The sequence below is a fragment of the Equus quagga genome, chromosome 4 (genome assembly GCF_021613505.1).
Source record: "Equus quagga isolate Etosha38 chromosome 4, UCLA_HA_Equagga_1.0, whole genome shotgun sequence".
NCBI lineage: Eukaryota > Metazoa > Chordata > Mammalia > Perissodactyla > Equidae > Equus > Equus quagga.
The window spans coordinates 74,800,532-74,822,959 of NC_060270.1; the positions used below are offsets into that span (position 1 = coordinate 74,800,532).

The 22,428-nt window shown below is 34.9% G+C and overlaps 1 pseudogene; it reads left to right on the forward strand.

Annotated features, from left to right (window-relative positions):
- The first annotated feature begins 19,868 nt into the window (after positions 1-19,868).
- Positions 19,869-21,263, forward strand: LOC124238588 (non-POU domain-containing octamer-binding protein-like; annotated as a pseudogene).
- Positions 21,264-22,428: the final 1,165 nt, after the last annotated feature.

Consider the following 22,428-nt stretch of genomic DNA (forward strand, 5'->3'; position numbering starts at 1 on the left):
TTGAGGTGGTGAGTGCCCTAATGGCTTTTAACTGCTTGACCCATGCCCACCAAATTTGCAGCCTTTTTGGCTTCCAAGATGCCCATAGCAGCAGTTTTCACCTCATGCACATATTCCCAGACAACAGACTTATGGAGATGTCTATGTCTTGTGACAAAGGACAAAAAAAGACAGCGACAAGGAAAAATAATAGCTATCTCTGGGAGGAAAAGGATCAATAAACCAATGAGTACTCAAACCAAATCCTACAGTTACTGAGTCCAAGAAGCTAGCTTCACCAACATTTTCTTCTGCTAATCTAAATTTAGAAAATAAAAATAACCTCACCACTCTCGCTTCCATTGGACACTGCAGGCAGAGATTTGAGAGACTGATGTGGTAAGAATTCTTATCTTCTGCTGGCTCTTGTCACTGGTTGAAGATCTCTCAGCTGTAGCAGTATTTCAGGAGACAGCAGTGTCCAGCCAGTGAAATTTTATCCCATTCTCATCACTGAACTGTAGGGGAGGGACAGAATTCCTCTATCCTCTAGGTCCTTTTGGCTGGGCTATGAATTAAACTACCATGAAACAGAATAACAGGAGAAAATCAAGCAAAGCTTTATAACATATATACATGGGAGAAAGCCAGGAAAACTGAGCAATTCACCAGAATGGCTGTCATCGCCACTTTAAATACCATCTTCAGCTAAAGACACAGGAGGATGTTGGGGGAGTCAGTTATGGGAGATTGCTAGAAAAAGCACAGTAAACAAGAGTAAGGTTATTAGGCAGATTTAGGTCTTCTTTCTAAAGACAACATCTTCCCTGTCTTCCTGGTACAGAAAGGGAGATATCTTTACAAATGGAATTTTGCTTACAAATGTAAATGTCTCTTGCAAAGAATAACTTCTACTTGATTTTCAGAGCTTTTCCAAAGTTCCCAGTTTTTTGTTTTGTTTTGTTTTGATTTTTTTAATGAGGGGCATTGGCCCTGAGCTAACATCTGTTGCCAATCTTCCTCTTTTTGCTTGAAGAATATTGTCCCTGAGCTAACATCTGTGCCCATCTTCCTCTAATTTGCATGTGGGATGTGAACACAGCATGGCTTGACAAATGGTGTGTAGGTCCACACCTAGGAGCTGAACCTGCAAACCCCGGGCTGCCAAAGCAGAGTGCAAGAACTTAACCACTATGCAATCAGGCCAACCCCCTCATATGCAGTTTATTTTTTAAAAATAGCCAGCCAAAAATAATCCTCACACCAGAGAGACACATCTTGAGGTGGCAAATTCTGATCCCCTACAGTGTCAACTATTATTTAAATCAACTACAACTACTACCTCTATTAAAATCTCACTAAAATATCATTTTGTACCAAGTGTCATGCTCTATAAACAATAGCTCATTTTGTCTACATGTTAACCCTGAAATACAGGTTTTATATCTCCACATAGAGGAGAAAACTGTCACAAAGATTAAATAACGTGCTGTAAGACATATGTAAATGATGAAACCAAGACTCCTGTCCAGGTATTCTGATTTCAATACTATTCTCAATTTACCACATTTGCAGACCAGCTCAACAGGAAACCTCATCAATAAATCCACAGGCCAAAAAAGGGATTACTCATCTCCTTACTTTGTGTGGGCCTCAAATTACCAGGTTCCAGAGAGAGCAAGTCAACAAATTAAAGGTATTAGCAAATTTGAAAGGGAAATTAAGGCTTTATGTTAAGTACCAAGGATTTTAACTATGTGAACAAAAAATTAAAAATTGAAATATATATACATGTACATATACATACTTGTGTATATATACATATAAATATATGTGTATGTGTACATATTATATATGTGTGTATAGAATTTTACAATTCAGACCAATATAGGAACACTTGCTCATTCATAGGCTTATAATTTATTGGCCTATCTCAACAGACAAGTTAAGAATAACCACACTATCTTATGAAGCAAAGCAACAAAATTAACTGATGGCAGAAAAAAAAAGCATGGAAGAAAAATTTTTACTTTTCTATTCATTCACTTACCATTAATTATTTCAATATAAAATTCACCTTCATAAAAACTTAGAATTGTGTGTATATAACTAAAGGAGATCTTTGGAAACTGTAAAGAACGTCATAAATATAAATGAAATTACTTTTACCTGATAATTTTGTCTGTACATAAATTTTTGAAAACCGTGGTATTTTTCATTCAATAAACTAAAAAGATAATATCCTCAAAAGTGCTAGTTACTGATTTTAATTAATAATGTTAGAATTTGAGCCTATTTAATGAGAAGCTTTTTATTTAACTTTGTCACCCACTAAATTTGCACATATTTTAAAGCATTAATTAACTAGCTAATTTACCAAATTAGCTAACTTTTCTTTCCTTAAAAATTTTTCATATTTTGCCTTCAAAAAAGAACTATACCTTATATTGGTACAAAATCTCAGACAGTCATTAAGTTTTTATCAAGATCTAGAAAATGTCAAGCATATATTAAGATTTACCTATGCTGGTAACATATTTTTCAAAATTTTCTGAATTATTTTGTGATGCTATTCTTTTCTCTGAAATTATTACTTCACAATTAACGTTTTGATAATAGTATTTTGTTTTAGGAGACTTGAAGTGGAGTTTAAATTTGAAATTGGCTATCACAATTATATTCACCTTAATGGCTAAATGTTTGTACCCTCTGACACTGGATACTGAATAATGGGGAAAAAATTTTCAGTTTGCTTTGAGTATTAGCTTTTCTCAAGCTGTTCAGTTTGGTGCACGGTTGTTCCCCTCACTTGGCTTCAGTCTCCGCTTCTGCAAAATGAAGATACACACAACAGACACGGCTGCTGTAAAATTACATGAGATCACATATATGCCAAATATCTGCCAAAATGTTGCTTAGCACAAAAAAGCTAAAAATAATAACTGTTATTGTCATCATTACCATAATTAATTTTTATTATTTTATTAATAGTCTGCCAGGACAATTTAATTATTCCGATTTCATTTTTACCAATTACATATTAATTTGGCTTTTTTTTGTTGCCTCAAATTCAATGTGGAATAAGGTAAGACATAAGAAATAAATTAACTGATTCAAATTTGTGACATACACTTGCAATACATTTTTTTCCTGTCACTACCATAATAATCAGCAATTTTCAAATTAAGAGCCAGTTTTTAACAGAATATCAGAATGTTTTTGGTTCATTAACTTATTCAAAAAAAGACTAATTAAACAACATTGTGTAACATTAGAAATTAATCTATTTTTCCTCTTACATACCTTCACAGTGAATTTTAGGTGGCTAAATATAAAATACATACATTCAGAGCTATTATAAAAATTTTTATTTATTTGTACCATCATTCCCTCCACTGTCATAAAATGGAAGCTGACAAAATGAAATATTTTGTGATATTTATCTAATTCTATTATCATCTAATATTTTCAAATCTGAGTATCATTTCGTTGGGAGCAGTAATATCTGATAGTGTATCCTTTTCTATCGATGTTGTGTCTCTCTTTATTTTTCATATTTTTATCTTGGCAAAGCTGAATTGTGTAATTGTTCCTGCCTTCCAATAACCTGACAATTATTATTAATGATCTTGATATTCACAATATTTTTCCCTACTACATCATAGGAGACAGAGATAGATATGTTAATATAATCATCAGTTTCTGAAGGAAGCTCCCATCTGTCTGCAGCAATTCAGGCAATATTAGAAAATATGCTGTGCTTTTTGAAATTAAATAGAATTCAAGCTCTTCCTTCCCCAATGCAAAACTACATGTATGGCATTTGAGAAGTTTCCACTTGCCGCTATATTAAAATATTTCTGGTCTCTTAGAAGAATATTTGCTTCCTAAAGAGTCCATCCTCTAGGCTAAAATGACAATTTTCATCCATGTGAATTTTCCCCTATTTCATGTTCAGCTTGATACTTTGAAACTTTGACCCCACGTATTCTTGACTGCCAAGTGATGGAGTGATCAGGAAATTTGCTCTGGAACTGTAAAATCTGGCACTACTACATATGTATTTTCTATTTCAGAATTATTTACTAATGGAGTAAAACTAGCTGGTGATTGGCTTTCCTTCACATGTTCTTTCAGTGGACTGACCAAACCCATTGCTCCCAGGCCCTGAAAACTTTCCTTAAGCTACTCTCCACCTTGCTCTTGAATATGCCTGTTAGAGCTTTGAGACAGGTCAGAACTTGTCTTTTACCTCATAGTCATATTTCCCTGGCATTTCCCTAACCCCTCACCCAAGTCTCATAGTCAGCTCTCCAATCTGATCCTCTGCCGTCTGTGTACATGTGATTTATTTATGATACAAGAAACATTTAGTAGATATTTGCTGAATGAACACATAAGCAAAAAGCTTATTTTAATATGTACCTCTCTCCTAAAATAGTTTATAAATTGTGTCAGAGAAAAAAAAAAGGAAATTCATTTTTGCATCCTGTGCACCTAATACAGTGCTTGAGACATAGCAGGGGGCTCCAAAAATGCAGATTATGAAAATGACGTAGAGTAAAGCGTTCTCTTTCCTTTCCACTCTTCAGTCTGTAACATTTAGGCGTAGGCTTTTGGGGTGATGAAAAATGAAGGCCACTTAGGGCTGGCTGAAGAGGAAAGAGAATCAAGAAGGATTTGGACTGGCCTTAAAAAGGTCGTTCAGACCATTGGTTTGTGTTATCAAAGTGAATGGCGAGGTAAAGACAACCTCATGAAAACTCTGAAATCCTGTAGATATAATCTGAACTTTCAGATCCTGAGCTTCATACACTTATTCTACACATGAATGTATACACATAATCAGTTGAAATTTTCTTTCCTTCTTTTGTTATGAAAATCACTTAGTTTTACTGTAAAAAAAATGTTGCTTATTACAGAGCATTTGTAACATAAAGGAGCAAAAAAGAAGAAATAATCATCACACCACTAACTATAAGTAGGAACTCTAGACATCATTTTTCCGTGCATATATATAGATAGAATATTAAATTAAAATTTATTTGAATCTCACCCAAGTAAAACAGAAAGGTAAAAGAAAAAGAAATTAAGTAAAATGTAGAACTATTAAATATCTTCTCATAAAAGATACTACTTCCCTAAAGTTTTCTCTAATGTGAAAATATTATGAAAAACATGAAGACTTTGGAACATTTTTTTATCAATCATTTCAATTCTCTATAGTAATTCGTGACTCTCTGCTATGAAAGGTGAGGGCATTAGTATTCAGATTCTTTTTCCACCTTCACTCCAGGAGCTGCTTCATTCTTGCTACTCTGATTGTGTTTAGTTAAATCACTGTTTTTATACTGCCAAATTTTACAACAGAAATTTTCTACTGTAAAACGGTATAATTTCAACAGTCGTAGATATTAACTGCCTATTTCCTGAGTTATTCATATTCAGAACCTATGCCTGGTCCTTATACCTGATATATATTATACTTAGGCTAGACAGAATATTTGTTCATTCAGAATTTGGCATGTATAACTTTCTAATATTACCTTCTGACGTTCAATGTTGTTCTAGAGAAGTTGGAGGCCAACTTGATTTTTTTTCTAACTGTAAGATTTATCTTTTCTACCTGACTTTATTCCTTCATTTAAAGAAAAATCATTCATTTAATTAGGCTGTGTTTTGGTGGTGATTGTACAAGTTTGCTGGAACATCTGTTCTTTTAATAAGCAGACCCTATTCTTTATTTCAGGGAAATTTTCATTCATTATATTTTTAAATATGTTTTTCTATTCCATTTGTTTATTTTTCCACATGAGCAAAAAAGCCATCTTTTTGTTTGATTAACTTTGACGTCTTTTCTGATTGTCTTTCTCACCTGTATTCACTGCAATTATTCACAGCCTTTCTCTGTGTCAGTAATTTGATTGTTCAGGCACATGAATTCTTCTAATTTACACCTTGATCTTTAATTCTGTTTGGTTCTTATTGTTCCTACTGGTGTCTCTTGGTTTGTCGCCTTATGTCTAACTTCTTTATTTTTCCTTATCTCATTTATTTTGAAATCATCTTACCCTTGTAAACTTGTAAAATTGAAATTATTAGTATGTTGTTCTGTACTTCCATAAATATGAGGAATATTTCCTTCTTTTTACCTGAGTTTTGTTTTCTTCTTGGCCAGGAAATGGTCTGTCATCATAGTTATGTGCCTAGATTCTAGAACCAGACCCAAACCCCAACATTTTCTTATTGGTAGATTTAATTAATTATCTAATTAAATTTAGATATTTAATTAAATTATCTTCTTGTTTAATTATTTGATTTAATTCAGTTGTTTAGTTAACTAAGTTATTTCATCTCTCAGTTATCTTGCTTTGTAAAATGGGGAACACCTCATAGTTTTTGTGAAGAGGAAATGGGTAGCATAGGAAGTTTATGTAAAGCAAAACAACTTTACAAGAATCTCATTTTTTTCAAGAACTATTGAAGCAGATAATGTAAATCCCGCCCCCCCCAAAAAGAACAGGTTACCACTAGAAAATAAGTGAGGAAAAATACAGAGATGAATTGCATAAATATCATAAAGCACAGAAGCCAAGATCAGAGAGCAAACTAAAAGATTCTAGAGTAGTAAATCACAATATGGCAAGATACATGCTCCTATTTCTTCCCCTCAGAAGGCAAACTGGTACCCTAAAATTCTAGATCCTGAGAACTTTCACTAATAGTCCCATGTCTTTTAAATAGAAAACTTTCATTCTTTCTGTGATGGGAGAGAAGTGAAATGGACCCAAAAGGAAAAATAGGTGAAACAGATGTGGCAGAATAAAATGCATATTTTCCTCTTCCTCCTAGTAACAGCTCTACTACATTGCCTAACATCCCTTGCCGTTAGGCGTGGCCATGTGACTAAGTTTCACCCAAAGGAACTTGAGTGGAACTGATTTGGACCACTCTAGTCCAGGTTCTTAGAAATACCCTTGTTTCTGTTTCAGGTTAGATGGAGAGGAGACCGCTCCAAGGAAGACCTAGAGAAACTACAGGTGGAAGTCAGGAGAGTCTCCGTCAGCCCAAGTTCCAGAAAGATGACACAGAGCAGGGGCCACCTCTATGAAGCCTTTATTCAGTACTGTAAAAGGAGGAAAAAGCGACTGCAACAAAAATCATTTTACTGTATTTGAGGGATTTACAGTTTTTATAATTTCCAGCCTATTTGTTATAAAAGTAAGGCTATTTAACTACAATTCATGTGAAATTTTAAAAAAATGGTGTCTCTGCCCCTCTGAAATCAATGAAGTTTCCAGAGCTACGTGCTGCTTTGGGAACTCATCTGAACCCTGGGGCTATACCCCGTGGGGCAGACTCCATCAACTCTGAGTGGCCAACCCTAACATGTGTCATCCACAGAACCTGAGGAATGAGGGATGGGCTCAGGTATCCTAAAAAAAATTGCACACCACTTAAGATGAACTTTCTCTACCCCCTGTCATTCCTTCAGATTACAGAAAAAGTAGAAGAAATAACCAGCCCGCCCAGATGAAATCTGAGAAGGAAAGGAGTCTGGGTATCTAAGGAATGGAAAGGATGTCAAGTGGGAGAGAATCATGAGTAAGAAGGAGAGGTGTGCCTGAGTCAGAAATGATATTAGAAAAACTGGAGTGTGCTGATCACATATGGTCTTGTAGATTTTATTTTTAGATATTATTATAGACTTTATTTTAGATTTTATGCAAAGAGCTGTGGGAAACACTGAAGAATTTCAAGAAGAGAGTAAGAAGACGTAATTAATATTAACAAAAACTTACATTTCAGGGGCTGTCAAACTTGTAAGTGGGAAAGTCAGTTAGGAAATCATTATATATGATAGTAAAAACATCATCTACTCTTAGAAAATGACCTTCGATTTAATAACTACAGTATCCAGAAGAGGCCAGAATCAGTTTTAAACCTGTAACCTATCAATAACAGTTCACTTCAGTGAACAGGCCTCTAAAATCCATTCAACTAGTCATGGTCACACACAGACTCACTTCAATAAACACATTTCTAAGACTGACGTCGACCTCTTGCCACGTCTGTAAACAACACAACACCATGACTGAACTCATCAATATAGTGCAGTAATTTAAAAAAAGTGTTTAAAGACACCTGCATAACCCATTAAGTAGCTAGGATCTTTCAATGGCTGATTTTTTTTACAACATTCCTATTGTTCTGTGGATTCTTTTAGATAAAAACAACAAATCTATTGTGTAAATGACAACGGATTGGAATTATTATTTTTACATTAAACAAATTTGTAATGGGGAGTATGAATCAAGTGATCTTGGAAAGTAGGTGGGAAGCAGAGGTCAACATAAGCAGGACTGGGGCCTAATCTCTTAGAAGTGGAGAAGTACCCACTACTTAGAAGTGAAGAATATTTATCATTTAGAATCTCTAAAAATAAATGGATCTAAAACAAAAAGAACAAGTTTTCATAATTAGTAAAACACATACTTAATAATAGGTAACAGAATAAGGTGTATGCTTAGGGCAATTTCCATATCTTATCTTTGCCTACAAAATAAAGGTGTTATTTGTTAGCAAGTATACAAAACTCTCCAGTTTTATTCACTGCCTCCTTGGGTCTTACCCATCTTGCAAATTCAGTTTATGGCACAGTGACTAACTACAACAGATACTAGGTATGTGTTGAATGAATAAAGAGTCGAATTTTTAAATTAATAACTTAAGCCATTCTTTGAAAACGTCAATGTTTTAAATATCATTTTCAGAGTCTCTGAATAGGAATTGCTAGGAGATGGGTGTGAGTATCTGTATTTTTACAAGTTCCCTAGATAATTCTTAAGTGCAAGTAAACACTGAACTGTAATATGTGTCCTTTGTGGATAGTGACTATATTTATCTTGTAATTATGACTTATCTTGGGGTATTTGGGACTTTTTCTGTGTCTTTGGAGTTTATATTTTGTAAACCTACAATTCTATTCCATCATATATTTGCATGACTATCTCTTCAGATCTCAGGACAAATATTTCCTCAAAACAAACACCTCTGTTACCACCCCATCAAAAGAAATGTGCCTGTGGTCAAATTTTGTTTTGTTAATATTTTATTTTAAGGCAATTATAACTGTCTGAAATATTTGTTTCAATTATGTGTTTATTTTGTTTTTCTTTTCTCCTGCTCTAATAAAATATAAGCACTATGACAGCAGAGACAATAACTCTCTTTCACTACTATATCTCTAGTCCTGGCATATAGTAACTACTTTAATGAGTTGAATAAACAAATTAGTAAATACATCTTGCATGAAGAAGATAAAAATGATTGAGTAGGGGAAAATAGCTATAACCCAACCATGATTGAGTGATTGGTCCCTGAATATGTCTGTGACTATTTAGATCAGGAGAACAGCACTGAGATTGTTTTTATAATCTTTGAAATTTAACTTCTCTAATATTGCCTAACTGGTTGCTCCTTTTAAAAAAATTATTTCCTGTTTTATTTATAGTTTGAGCATTACCTATAAGCCACCTCAAATTCTCTGTGAACTAAGGCAGGGGAAAAATAATTAAAGATATGACTGACAACCTGGAGGAAAAGGAAAAAATATAATTATCAATCAAGTGACTTTCTCATTCTTCCATCATTGTCTTTTCTGAAACATTTTTGCGATTGAAGTTAAGATGTTACTAGCTTAAAATACATTATTATAACTTTAAGATATTTCATGTAATTGTAACGGTAACCACAAAGAAAATCTCTATTGAATATATACAAGGGGAAATGAGAAGTGAAGCAAAACATGTCACTATGAAAAGTCAATGAAATACAAAGAAAAGAAGCAAAAGAAGAAAGCAAGTATAAAAAATAAGCAAGACATACAGAAAACAATTTAAAAAATGGCTACAGTAAGTCTTTCCCTATCAGTAATTACTTTAAATGTAAATAATTAAACATGCTAATTTAAAGACATATAGAGTGGCTGAATGGATAAAAAGAAAAACAAGATGCAAGAGACTGTTTTGTCTACAAGAGACTCACCTTAGATATAAAGAAATACAGAGGTTGAAAGTGAAAGGATGGAAAAAGTTATCATACACAAATGGTAACCAAAAGAGAGAAGAGATCACCATGTTTATATGACACAAAGTAGACTTTATGAAAAAATTGTCACAGAGACAAAGAAGGGCATTATAATGATAAAAGGATCAATTCACCAGGAAGATATAACACTAGTAAATATATATGTACTTAACATAAGAACCTCCAAAATATATAAAGCAAACATTGATAAAATTGAAGGAAGAAATAAACAATAACACAAAAATAGTAAGAGACTTCACTACCCCACCATCAGTTATGGACAGAATAACCACACAGAAGATCAATAAGGAATTAGAGGACTTGAACACCATTATAGATAAATTGGACCTAACAGGCACATACAGATACTCCACTCAACAAAAGCAAAATACACATTCTTCTAAAGTGCATGTAGAAACTTCTCTAAGATAGACCATGTGTTAAGCCACAAAACAAATCTTAACAAATTCACCATTGAATCACATGAAGTTCTTCTCTGACCACAGTGGAATGAAACCAGAAATCAATAGCAGAAGGAAAATAGGAAAATCCACAAATATATGGAAATTAAACAACTCAGTCTTCAATTACCAATGAATAAAAGAGGATATTACAAGGGAATTTAGAAAATATCAGGATAAATGAAAATAAAAACACAGTATCCCAAAACTTATGGGCTGTAGAAAAAATAGTATTAAGAGGTACATTTCTAGCAGTAAATACATATATTAAAAAAAGAAGAAAGTTCTCAAATCAACAACTTAATAATATACCTCAAGTAACTAGAAAAAGAAGAACAAATCAAGCCAAAATTAACAGAGGGAAGGAAATAATAAAGATTAGAGAAGAGGTAAATGAAATAGAGAATAGAAAAATTATAGAAGGAAGAGTTGGTTTTATGAAAAGATCAACAAAAATTATAAATTCTTAGCCAAGACAACTAAAAAAAAGAAAGGAAGGCTGAAATAACTAAAATTAGAAATGAAAAAGGAGATATTGCAACTGATGCTACAGAAATGAAAAGGATTATGAGACTAGTATGACAATTATATCCCAACAAATTAGATAAATGAGAAGAAATGTATAAATCCCTAAAAACATACAACTTATCAAAGCTGAATCATAAGGAAATAAAAATAATCTGAACTCTGGACAGGTTTATAATTAGAAAGGAGATTGAAACAGTAATTAAAATCTCCCAACAAAGAAAAGTCCAACACCAGATGGTTTCACTGGAAAATCCTACTCAACATTTATAGAAGAATTAACACTAATCTACCTTTAACACATAGAAAAAAAAAAAAAAGAAAGAAGAGAAAGAAGGAAACATTTCCAAACTCATTGCGTGAGGGCAGATTACCTTGATAACAAAATCAGATAAAGATATGACAAGAAAAGAAAACTACAGACCTATATCTCTTTTGAATGTTGATGCAAAACTTCTCAAAACATTAGCAAAAGAAATTCAAAAACACGTTAATGGGACTATACACCATGATCAATGGGATTAATATCCAGAATGTAAGGGTGATTCAACACACCAAACAAATCCTTGTAATACACCACATTAACACAATGAAGGGTAAGAAACACATGATCATCTCAATTGATGCAAAAAAAAATTCAATTGAATTTAATAAAATTCAACACTTTCTCATATAAAAACACTAAACAAACTAGGAATGGAAAGAAATTACCATAGCATAATAAAATCCATATACAAAAAGCCCCCAGCTAACGTCATATTCAAGAGTGAAAGATTGAAACTTTTTCTCTAAAATCAGGAAAAAGGATACCTACTCTCACCACAACTACTCAATATAGTACTGGAAGTCTTTGCCAGAACAAATAGACAAAGAGAAAAAATAAAGGGCATCCTAGTAAGAAAGGGAGAAGTAAAATTATCTCTGTTTGTAAGAGATGTGATCTTATGTGTTGAAAAGTGTTAAAGATTCCACACACACACGCACACACAAATTGTTAAAACTAACAAAAGATTTTAGCAAAGTCACAGGATTCAAAATTAACACACAAAAATCCACTGTGTTTCTATACACTAACAGTGACTAATCCAAAAAGGACAATCCCATTTACAATGGCATCAAAAGGATAAAATACCTTGGAAAAAATTTAACCAAGGCAGTAAATGACTTGTAAACTGAAAATTACAAAATATTGCTAAAAGAAATAAAAGAAGATACAAGTAAATGGAAATACGCCATGTGTTCATGGACTGGGTGACTTAATGTTGTTAAAATGTCTGTATTATCCAACGCTATCTACAGACTCAACGCAATGCCTATCAAAATCCCAACACCATTTTCTACATAAATAGGAAAAAATCCTAAATTCATATTGAGTCTAAGGGACACTGAATGGCCAAAACAATCTTGATAAAGAACAAAATTGGAGGTCTCACACTTCCTGATTTCAAAATATACTACAAGCCACAGTACTTAAGATAGCGTGGTATCGGGATAAAGAAACATATGTGGACCAATGGACTATATTAGAGAGCTCAGAAATAAATCGTTTTGTATATGACCAACTGATCTTTGACAAGGGTATCAAGACTATACAATAAGAAAATGACAATCTTTTCTTCAACAAATGGTGCTGGGGAAACTAGATATCCACATGCAAAGAAATGAATTTGGAATATAACCTTACACCATATATAGGAATCAACTCAATATATATTAAAGACCTGAACATAAGACATCAAATTCATATAAGAAAATATAGAGAAAAAGCTTCAGACTTTGGATTTGGCAATAATTTCTTGGCTGACACCAAAAGCAAAGGCATTAAAAGCAAAATTAGACAAGTGGGACTATATCAAACTTAAAAACTCCTGTCCAGCAAAGGAAATTATCAACAGAATGAAAAGACAACCTACAGAATGGGAGAATATATTTGCAAATTTATATTTGATAAGGGACTAATATCCAGAATATATACAGAACTTCTATAACTCAATAACATAAAAACAAATAACCTGTTTAAAAAATAGATTAAAAACTCAAATAGATAATTCTTCAAAGAGGATAATACAAATGACCAAGCATATAAAAAGTGCTTGACGTTGCTATCAAGGACATGCAAATCAAAACCACAATGAGATATTACCTCACACCTGTTCGGATGGCCACTATCAAAAGAATAGAAAAGAACAAGTGTGGCAAGGATGCAGAGAAATTAGAACACTTGTGTACTGCTGGAGATAATGTAAAATGGTGCAGCCATTGTGGAAAACAGTATAGAAGTTTCTCAAAAAATTAAAAAATAGAATTACAATATAATCCAACAATTCCACTTCTTGATATTTATTCAAAAAAATTCAAAGTAGAATCTTGAAAAGATATTTGCACACTGATTGTTCACTGAAGCATTATTCAGGATAGCTGAAAGGTGTAAACAACCCAAACATTCACTAACAGATGAATGTATAAATAAACTGTAGTATATACATACAATGCAATATTTTACAGCCCTAAAAAAGAAGCAAATTCTGTCGCATAATACAACAAGGATGAACCTTGAGGACATTATGCTAAATGAAACAGGCCAGTCACAAAAGGCCAAACACTCTGTGATTCCACTCATATGAAAGATCTTAAAGTAGACAAAATCTTATGAATAGAAAGGAGAAAAGTGGTTGCCAAGGACTTGGGAGAAGGGATGAGGGAATTTGTATTTAATGGGTATAGGGTTTCAGTTTTGCAAGATGAAAAGCTATAGAGATCTACTGTGCAACAATGTGCATATGTTTAACACTACTGAGCTATACACTTAAAAGTAGTTAAGATGGCAAATTTGATCTTATGTGTTTTTCACCATAATATAAATAACTTATTTTTGATGTGAAATTCATATAACATAGAATTAACCATTTTAAAGTGCACAATTTGGTGGCATTTAGTTCATTGAAAATGTAAAACCACCATCTCTCTAGTTACAAAACATTTCCATCACCTCAAGAGAAAACTCTGCCCATTAATTAATCAATCCTCATCCCCTGGAAAACACTAGTCTGTGTTTACTCTCTATGGATTTACTTATTATGGATATTTCATATAATCTAATCATACAACATGTGACCTTTTGTGTCTGGCTTCTTTCACTTAGCATAATATTTTCTAGGTTCATTCATGTTGTAGCATGTATCAGCACTTCATTCCTTTTATCGTGACTGAATAGTATTCTATTGTATGTATATAGCACATTTTCTTTATCCATCATCTCTTCATGGACATTTAGGTTGTTTTCACCTTTCGGCTATTGTGAATAGAGTTGATATAAACATTGATGTGCAAATATCTTTTTGTGTTCCTGTTTTCACTACTTTTTGATATATACATAGGAATACAATTGCTGGGCTATATAGTAATTCTATGTTTAACTTTTCAGTTCTACCAGCAAAGAACTCCCTCAGCTTTTGTCCATTTGATAAGTACTAATTTTTTCTCTATATTTAAAGGATAGTTTTGCTGGATATTGAAATTTTGGTTTACACGCTTTTTTTTTGGCATTTTACATATGTCACCCCACTTCCTTCTGGATTCTACAGTTGCTGATTAGAAATTAGCTATTAATATTATTAAGGATTTCTTGAATGTGGCAAGTTGCTACTCTCATGTTGTTTTCAAGATTCTCTCTGTTTTTCAACGGTTTGATTATGATGTACCTGCATTTGATATTATTGCATTGATCCTGTTTGGTTTTTTGAGCTTTTTTGGATGTGTAGATTCATGTCTTCCATCAAATTGGGAGGTTTCCCATCATTAATTCTATCTTATTCTTTTAGCCCTTCTCTCTCTCTGCTCCTTCTGAAACTTCCAGGATCTTTTGGATACTGTCTGATCGGTGCCTTAGGCTCTGTTCATTTGTAGTCATTCTTTTTCCTTTCTGCTCACCAGACTTGTTAAACCCAATTGTCATCTTCAAGTTTGCTGATCCTTTCTTCTGTCTTCTGAAACCTGTTGTTAAATCATTCTAGTGAAATTTTTATTTCAATCATTAAACTTTTCAGCTCCAGAATTTCTAGATCTTTTTTGTTATTTCAATCTTGTTATTGATACATTTTTTTCATACATTGTTTTCCTGGCTCCCTTTATTTCTTTATCCATGGTTTCCTTAACCATTTGAGCATATTTAAGACAGCTGATTTAAAGTTTTTGTCTAATATATCCAATGTCTGTGCTTCCTCTGAACTAGTTTCTATCAATTTAATATGTTCATGTGAATGGACCATACTTTCCTATTTCTTTTTATACCTTGTGAATTTTTTTTTGTTAAAAATTGGGCATTTGGAACGTTTTAATGTGGTAACTTTGGAAATCAAATGCTCCAGGAAATAAAATTCTACCCCATAATTTGCTGTTGTTAATGGTTCATGGCTACAAAAATCTATTTGTTGAATTTTACAAACTATTTTTGCAAAGACTGTGTTCCTCTGCTGTGGGGTTACAGAAGTCTATGTTCCATTATCTCAGCAGTGGGCTTGACAGAAATTTCCATATACATCTGGAGTAAAAAACAAAACAAATCAAAACAAAAAAAAAAAACACCCTCCCAAATTTTTCAGATTGGCTCTGAGCTTGGGCATCTCTTCAATGTGTAGCCAGGCCACCTAGAACTTTGTCTTATCCTTTATCTCTTGCTTTTGAAGAATCCACAAATCATCAACTGTGCATGCCTAGGGTCTTCTCAGGTCTATTCTGAGCCTGCTTCAAGTCCTGGGCATTCACATTGCACTCCATCTTGCCCAGTGAACACTGTGATTCTTCTGAGCCTTTATTTCTTGAAGAAACTTCCTCCTGAGTTGCTTCTTTCCCAGGTGTTGGAATTGTCTTCTGCTTGCTCCATTTACTGGCCCTTGACCCAGGCAGGCACAGTCAGCGTACGTCTTTAAATCTTTTGACAGATGCTGTCACTGCCCATAAAGCCACTCCAGCCTGATTGGGATTGGAGGACAGAGAAATAAATGTTAGCCTCTGCACTGGTCCCTCAGAGAAGCACCTGTGCTATACACTGAATGTTTATATGCTCCCCCCAACCCCAGCCAAATTCATGTACTGAAACCTTATCCCTAATGTGATGGTATTTGGAGGTGGGGTCTCTGGGAGGTGATTAGTGAATGAAGGTGGAGCCCTCATGAATAGGATTAGTGTCCTTATAATAGAGACCCCAGAAAGCACTCTTGCCCCTTCCACCATGTGAGGATACAACAAGAAGACAGTAGTCTACAACCCAGAAGAGAGTTCTGACCAGACCCTGACCATTGGTAGCCTGATCTCAGACTTCCAGTCTCCATAACTGTGAGAGATAGATTTTTGTTGTTTGTAAGTCACCTCATCTATGGCATTCTATTATAGCAGCACAAACTGACTAAAACAACAAGACAGATCAAAACATGCAACCACAATAGTTTAAAAATAAGATCCCTTAGTACCCAGCACCAGCAAGTTGCACCAGAAATGGGGCCAACATCCCCATGGCTTCCATCCCTGGTGTGCTGGGGAGGTAGGGATGATAATTAGATGAGTAAAAATTGTTCCAACACTCACTTATCAAATTTCAGCGGTCCTTTTACTCATTAAGCACTCCCCTGGTTGTTTTAAATTTTGGGTTCGATTAGCTTCCAGAGTTCCACAGTTGATTCTGTTAGCCTTACAAGCTTATGGCTGTTTCAGTGGAGGGATCCATTATTTAAGCACCTTACTCTGCCATTTCCTGAGACATCACTCCATCTGATTATCTATTGGTCTAAGGACTGCACCTTTTTTCTCTCTCTCTGATGCACAAAGCTTAGCTTTTGGAAAAGACAGATTGTACTTGGCTTACTTCAATTCATTATCATGATTAGATAAAGCAATTTGAGATAATGGCCAATTAATAGATCAGCAGTAGCATTTCCATATGCTAAGATAAATTAAGGTATCACCTAGGGATATTATTCACATCTCTGCCCAGAGCAATTCCTTTGCATTACTGTGTTTGTCAATTGTGGAGAGGCCTGGAAAAGTGTTTTTGGTAGTTGATATAGTTATATCTTTGTCATTATGCTTTAATTTCCATTTAATATAAATCTTTGAATTCATTATGTATTGCATGGTTTTTGAGAGCCACAAAATGAATTAGAAGAAAGTTATGGTTCCAAATACAGTATTTACTAAGCTATATCATCTTTAGACTTACTTCCTCCTTCTAAAATAATTTTTCTTGTTTTATGTATTTTTTTAAATTTTTCTGTGTGGCACATTGCCTTTCAGATCAGTGTTAAAGAAACCATATTAAAACAAAAAAATTAAATTGAAAGAAGGAATACACAGAGGAGTGAAGGATCTTTTAAAAGGCAAATTAAAAACAAAATGCAAAGTCAGTTTCATCCTTTCAACTGTAGTTTTATATCTGAGTTGCTTTGAATAGACCCACATGTAATCACATATCCACTTTATCATGGGGATAGGAAAAAACAAGAAACAGTCTCCAGGAAAGGAAGCTGTTGTCTATATCCACCCTGAAAATTATGAGGCAATTTCTATTCAGAGTAGGGGAGTACTGGCAACTTTCATCTCTACATTGGAAATGTCTGACTTTTCCAAGTGTGAACTGTCAATCAATTAATGCTAAAAATAATAAAATAACCTAAAATATAATAGCTATCTTTTATTGCTAAATATGGCACGTATACAAAATAATTCATACAACATATATACAAATTTTAACAAAGAATAATAAATGCCTGTCACATAGCTTGAAAAATACAATAAAATTTATATTTTTAAAGCAATGATATTTAATGAAAAGGGTCTGTGAGTATATTTCTAAGGTCTTTAAACTTGGATAGAGGAAAAATTACATCTTTATATTTACTAAGCTGTAACCAAAATGTAGCATTTCCTTCAATTGTAAATTTAAACAAAAAGTGAAGAAAATTACTATTAGAAGTACCTAAAATTTAGTCACCAATAGAAATTGAGAATATTTTCATAGTCAATTGCACTTGTTCCAGATATCTAAAAATGTTAATTATATTCATGACTTCATCAAAAATTACACTAGTTATTAGGCCCTGTGCCAGGAGTCATGTGGTCACAGTCGTTCTGTCTTCAAATACTTCCATGATGTAACTGGCATTATGTTACACAAATTGGCATGCAGGAGCCATTTAGCCACAGTGAGATAAATTTGCATCCTCTCACATTGGTGACCCAGACATCTAAGTTTACTTCAGTGTTTCCTGTCCACAGTTGTGCAGTGATCAATAATTGGAAAGAAGTTAATTGTTTCTTTTCCTTTCTTTTAAAATTTTTGTTTGTGAATTGGGGCACTTCAAATGAGAATTTTAAATTTTCCAATGGGATACTTCCAAGATGAAGGGCCTCTACTTCTTAAAACCTTTTCTTGAAGCATCCAGTAAAATTACTTAATAGATTGCCAAAAAAAAAAAAAATCCATAGTTTTTCAGAGAATTTAATAAAGCCATGTATCCCACATAAAAATTTCACACTGATTGGTGGACTGGAAAAGAGGAAAAGGTTGGAAAGTGATTCCCTTTTTAAATGATTTTTATGTTTCAATTGGTTTACCTCCAAATATATTCCATCTATCTACCTATCTTTCTGCTAGCCTGTCTATCTATCTATCAGCTATCGTCTATCTATCCATCTATCTACTTCTATATAGGCTCCATATTTATATCAACATTGTTCTAAATACAGTTCTATATCTAGTTGATTTACCGTTTAACTTTCTGAAATTTCTCATGGAGGTATTGGCAGCCTCACTACTCCACTTCAATATGAAACTGGCTAAAGCTTTCATGGTAGCCATCTCCCTTTAAAACAAAATTATTCTTTAGGTGCATCTTGATGCCAAGAAAGAAAAATTCATTTTTTGTGTATTCATTTTGGAAAGTGCTAATGCAGAATACACTTTGAAAATTTTTTAAATAGCTAAAAAGACCTTTCTTGGGTTGTTTTTGTTTTGATTCCAGAATATAGCTTTTAATGGAAATAAAAGCTTCCTCCTCTTGCACAGAGTTCCTGAAATGTTTGTAAAAGCTTCTATTTTCTTCTACTTAGCAGAAAAGCAAGTTCCTCATACGCTTACCATGTGTTGCTTTTTACAGAACTGTGCACTGACATTAAAGATTCTTCCAACAACCCTGAAAATTTTGTCAACAACCATAAAAGTCATCAGCTTTATTATTGTAAAAACACTTTGTCAAGAAACTGGAGCAGAATACAAAAATGTTTTGCTACCACACAATTTACTGGCTTTCAAGAAGACAAGTCTTATTTGAACTAAAGTTCAAGTCCAAATCTTACTTAGACTACAGTCAAGTGCGTCTTTTTCTTTTTAAAAAAAAAAAAACGTAAGCCCACTCTTGGAACTCTTTTAAAGAAAGGATTTTATCCATAGGTTGGCATATCTGATAGATATTTTTAACAATGCAAATGAGTTATATCTTTCAATACAAGGTCGTGAAATCACTATTGTTAATGCTACTAAATACACACACACACACACACACACACACATACTTTCTTTCATAAACTGCCAATATGGAAGAAGATAGTCACTTTTGAAGTCCTTATAAACATTCAAATACTGAAGGAGGAGCTTTACCAGGATGGAGTTGAGATACAAAATTATCTGTCAACTTTGTTTTGAAGGGAGAAATCTGCAAACACTTGTATAAATTTAAGAACTCTTTCTAAAGTTATTTCTATCTTTATGACATTAAAGTTGAAGAATAAATGGCCGCTCCTCTGAGGAGAAAACAGTCGGTGGAGGGGTGCAAAAATGCGGAGCAATAAAACCTTTAACTTGGAGAAGCAGAACCATACTCCAAGGAAGCATCATCAGCATCACCACCAGCAGCCACCACCGCCACCACCAATACCTGCAAATGGTCAACAAGCCAGCAGCCAAAATGAAGGCTTGACTATTGACCTGAGGAATTTTAGGAAACCAGGAGAGATGACCTTCACCCAACGTATCCGGCTCTTTGTTGGCAATTTTCCTTCTGACATCATTGAGGAGGAAATGAGGAAACTATTTGAGAAACATGGGAAGGCAGGCGAAGTCTTCATTCATAAGGATAAGGGCTTTGCCTTATCGGCTTGGAAACACAGGAGATTGCCAAAGTGGAGCTGGACAACATGCCACTCCAGAGAAAGCAGCTCTGTGTGTGCTTTGCTTGCCATAGTGGATCCCTTACTGTCTGAAACCTTCCTCAGTATGTATCCAACGATCTGCCAGAGGAAGCCTTTTCTGTGTTCGTCCAGGTGGAGAGGGCTATAGTTGTTGTGGATGATAGAGGAAGGCCCTCAGGAAAAGGCATTGTTGAATTCTCAGGGAAGCCAGCTGCTTGGAAAGCTCTGGACAGATACAGTGAAGGCTCCTTCCTGCTAACCACATTTCCTTGGCCTGTGACTTTGGAACCCGTGGACCACTTAGATGATGAAGAGGGACTTCCAGAGATTCTGGTTATAAAGAACAATCAATTTCACAAGGAACAAAAGCAGCCACTCAGATTTGCACAGCCTGGCTCCTTTGAGTGTAAGTATGCCATGCGCTGGAAGGCACTCACTGAGGTGGAGAAGCAGCAGCAGGATCAAGTGGACCACAATATCAAGGAAGCGCATGAGAAACTGGAGATGGAGATGGAGGCTACTTGCCATGAGCACCAGGTCATGCTAATAAGGCAGGATTTGATGAGGCGTCAAGAAGAACTTCGGAGGATGGAAGAGCTGCACAACCAAGAAGTGCAAAAATGAAAGCAACTGGAGCTCAGGCAGGAGGAGGAGCGCAGGTGCCGGGAGGAAGAGATGAGGCAACAACAGGAAGAAATGATGAGGCAACAGCAGGAAGGACTCAAGGGAAGCTTGCCTGATGCAAGAGAGCAGGAGATATGACTGGGCCGGATGGCTATGGGAGGTGCTATGGGCATAAACAACAGAGGCGCCATGCCCCCTGCTCCTGTGCCTGCTGGTACTCCAGCTCCTCCAGGACCTGCCACTTTGATGCCAGATGGAACCTTGGGATTGACCCTACCAACAACTGAAGGCTTTGGCCAAGCTGCTACAATGGAAGGAATTGGGGCAATTGGTGGAACCCCTCCTGCATTCAACTGTGCAGCTCCTGGAGCTGAATTTGCTCCAAACAAACGTCACCAATATTAATAAAATTACAGTGTCTAGTTTCCCAAAACCCTTTAAGAAGGACCCTTTTTGAACTAGCCAGAATTCTACCCTGGAAAAGTGTTAGGGATTCCTCCCAATAGTAGTTTCTTCCCTGCCTGTACAACTTACTCTAGAGAGTATGCCGGAGGCAGAGAGTAAGGGAGGGGTGATATTTAACAGATCAGTTCTATGTGGTATTTCATTTAATCAATGCTGTGTGGTGCTTTCCTGAAGTCTCATGTGATTGCGGAGGACCTAGGGGGGAACCATGGCAGAGTGGATCCAGTTAGAGCTGCCATTAATCTTAATCATTCCGTTCTTTGCCCATCCTGTTCTATTTGCTTTCTCATTCTTACACCCCCTGACCGCAGAGACACTGCCACACGTACCACTAAAAACCAAACATTCCCCAGTGACCTTAGCCCCATTGTTCCGATCACTCCCAGCTGGGAATTCAGGCAAATGTCCACAGAGGTCACAGACAACATGCATACGGTTCTGTTATATCCCTTATATTAGCCCTTCATGTCCTAAGGAAGACATTTGCTCTTAGAGATTTTCATTTTAGTGTATCTTTTTAAAAACCTTGCGTTAACTTGCCTCCGTCTTTTACTTGGGTAAGGAGAATCCAGGATTGGCCCTTTTGTGTCTATGATGTTGCTGTTCCCAGCTTTTCTGGTAGGCCTAGTACAATCTTGGGAACAGGCTTGCTGTGTGCTGAAGGTCGGACAGTAACTCTTAACCTTCCCTGTCTTAGGTAGTTATGCTGTGCATTTTTAATTGGTGTATCATGTTTGATTTATCCCTGATACCTTTGGAGCTTTTCTGAGAAATGGAACGGTAACGCAGCATCAACTTATTAAAGTACATTTCAAGCCTCTTTTTAAAAAAAGTTGAAGAATAGTTCCTGAATTTTTTTTCTCATTATATAAATTATATGAAAGATATTGAGTCAGTGAAAAGACGCATGGATTTTAGGACAAAAGCTTACTATAAATTGAAGCTTAACACAAAAATTAGTACTAAAAGTGACATTTATTATTAAACTGAAAGTTTACACACAACCAGCTTGAAGAATGCGAGTGTTCCTTGATCCTTGCCTTGTAGAACACACCATGGGAGATTTAAACCCACTTGCAACAATGTATTTGTGAATGTGGGCTTT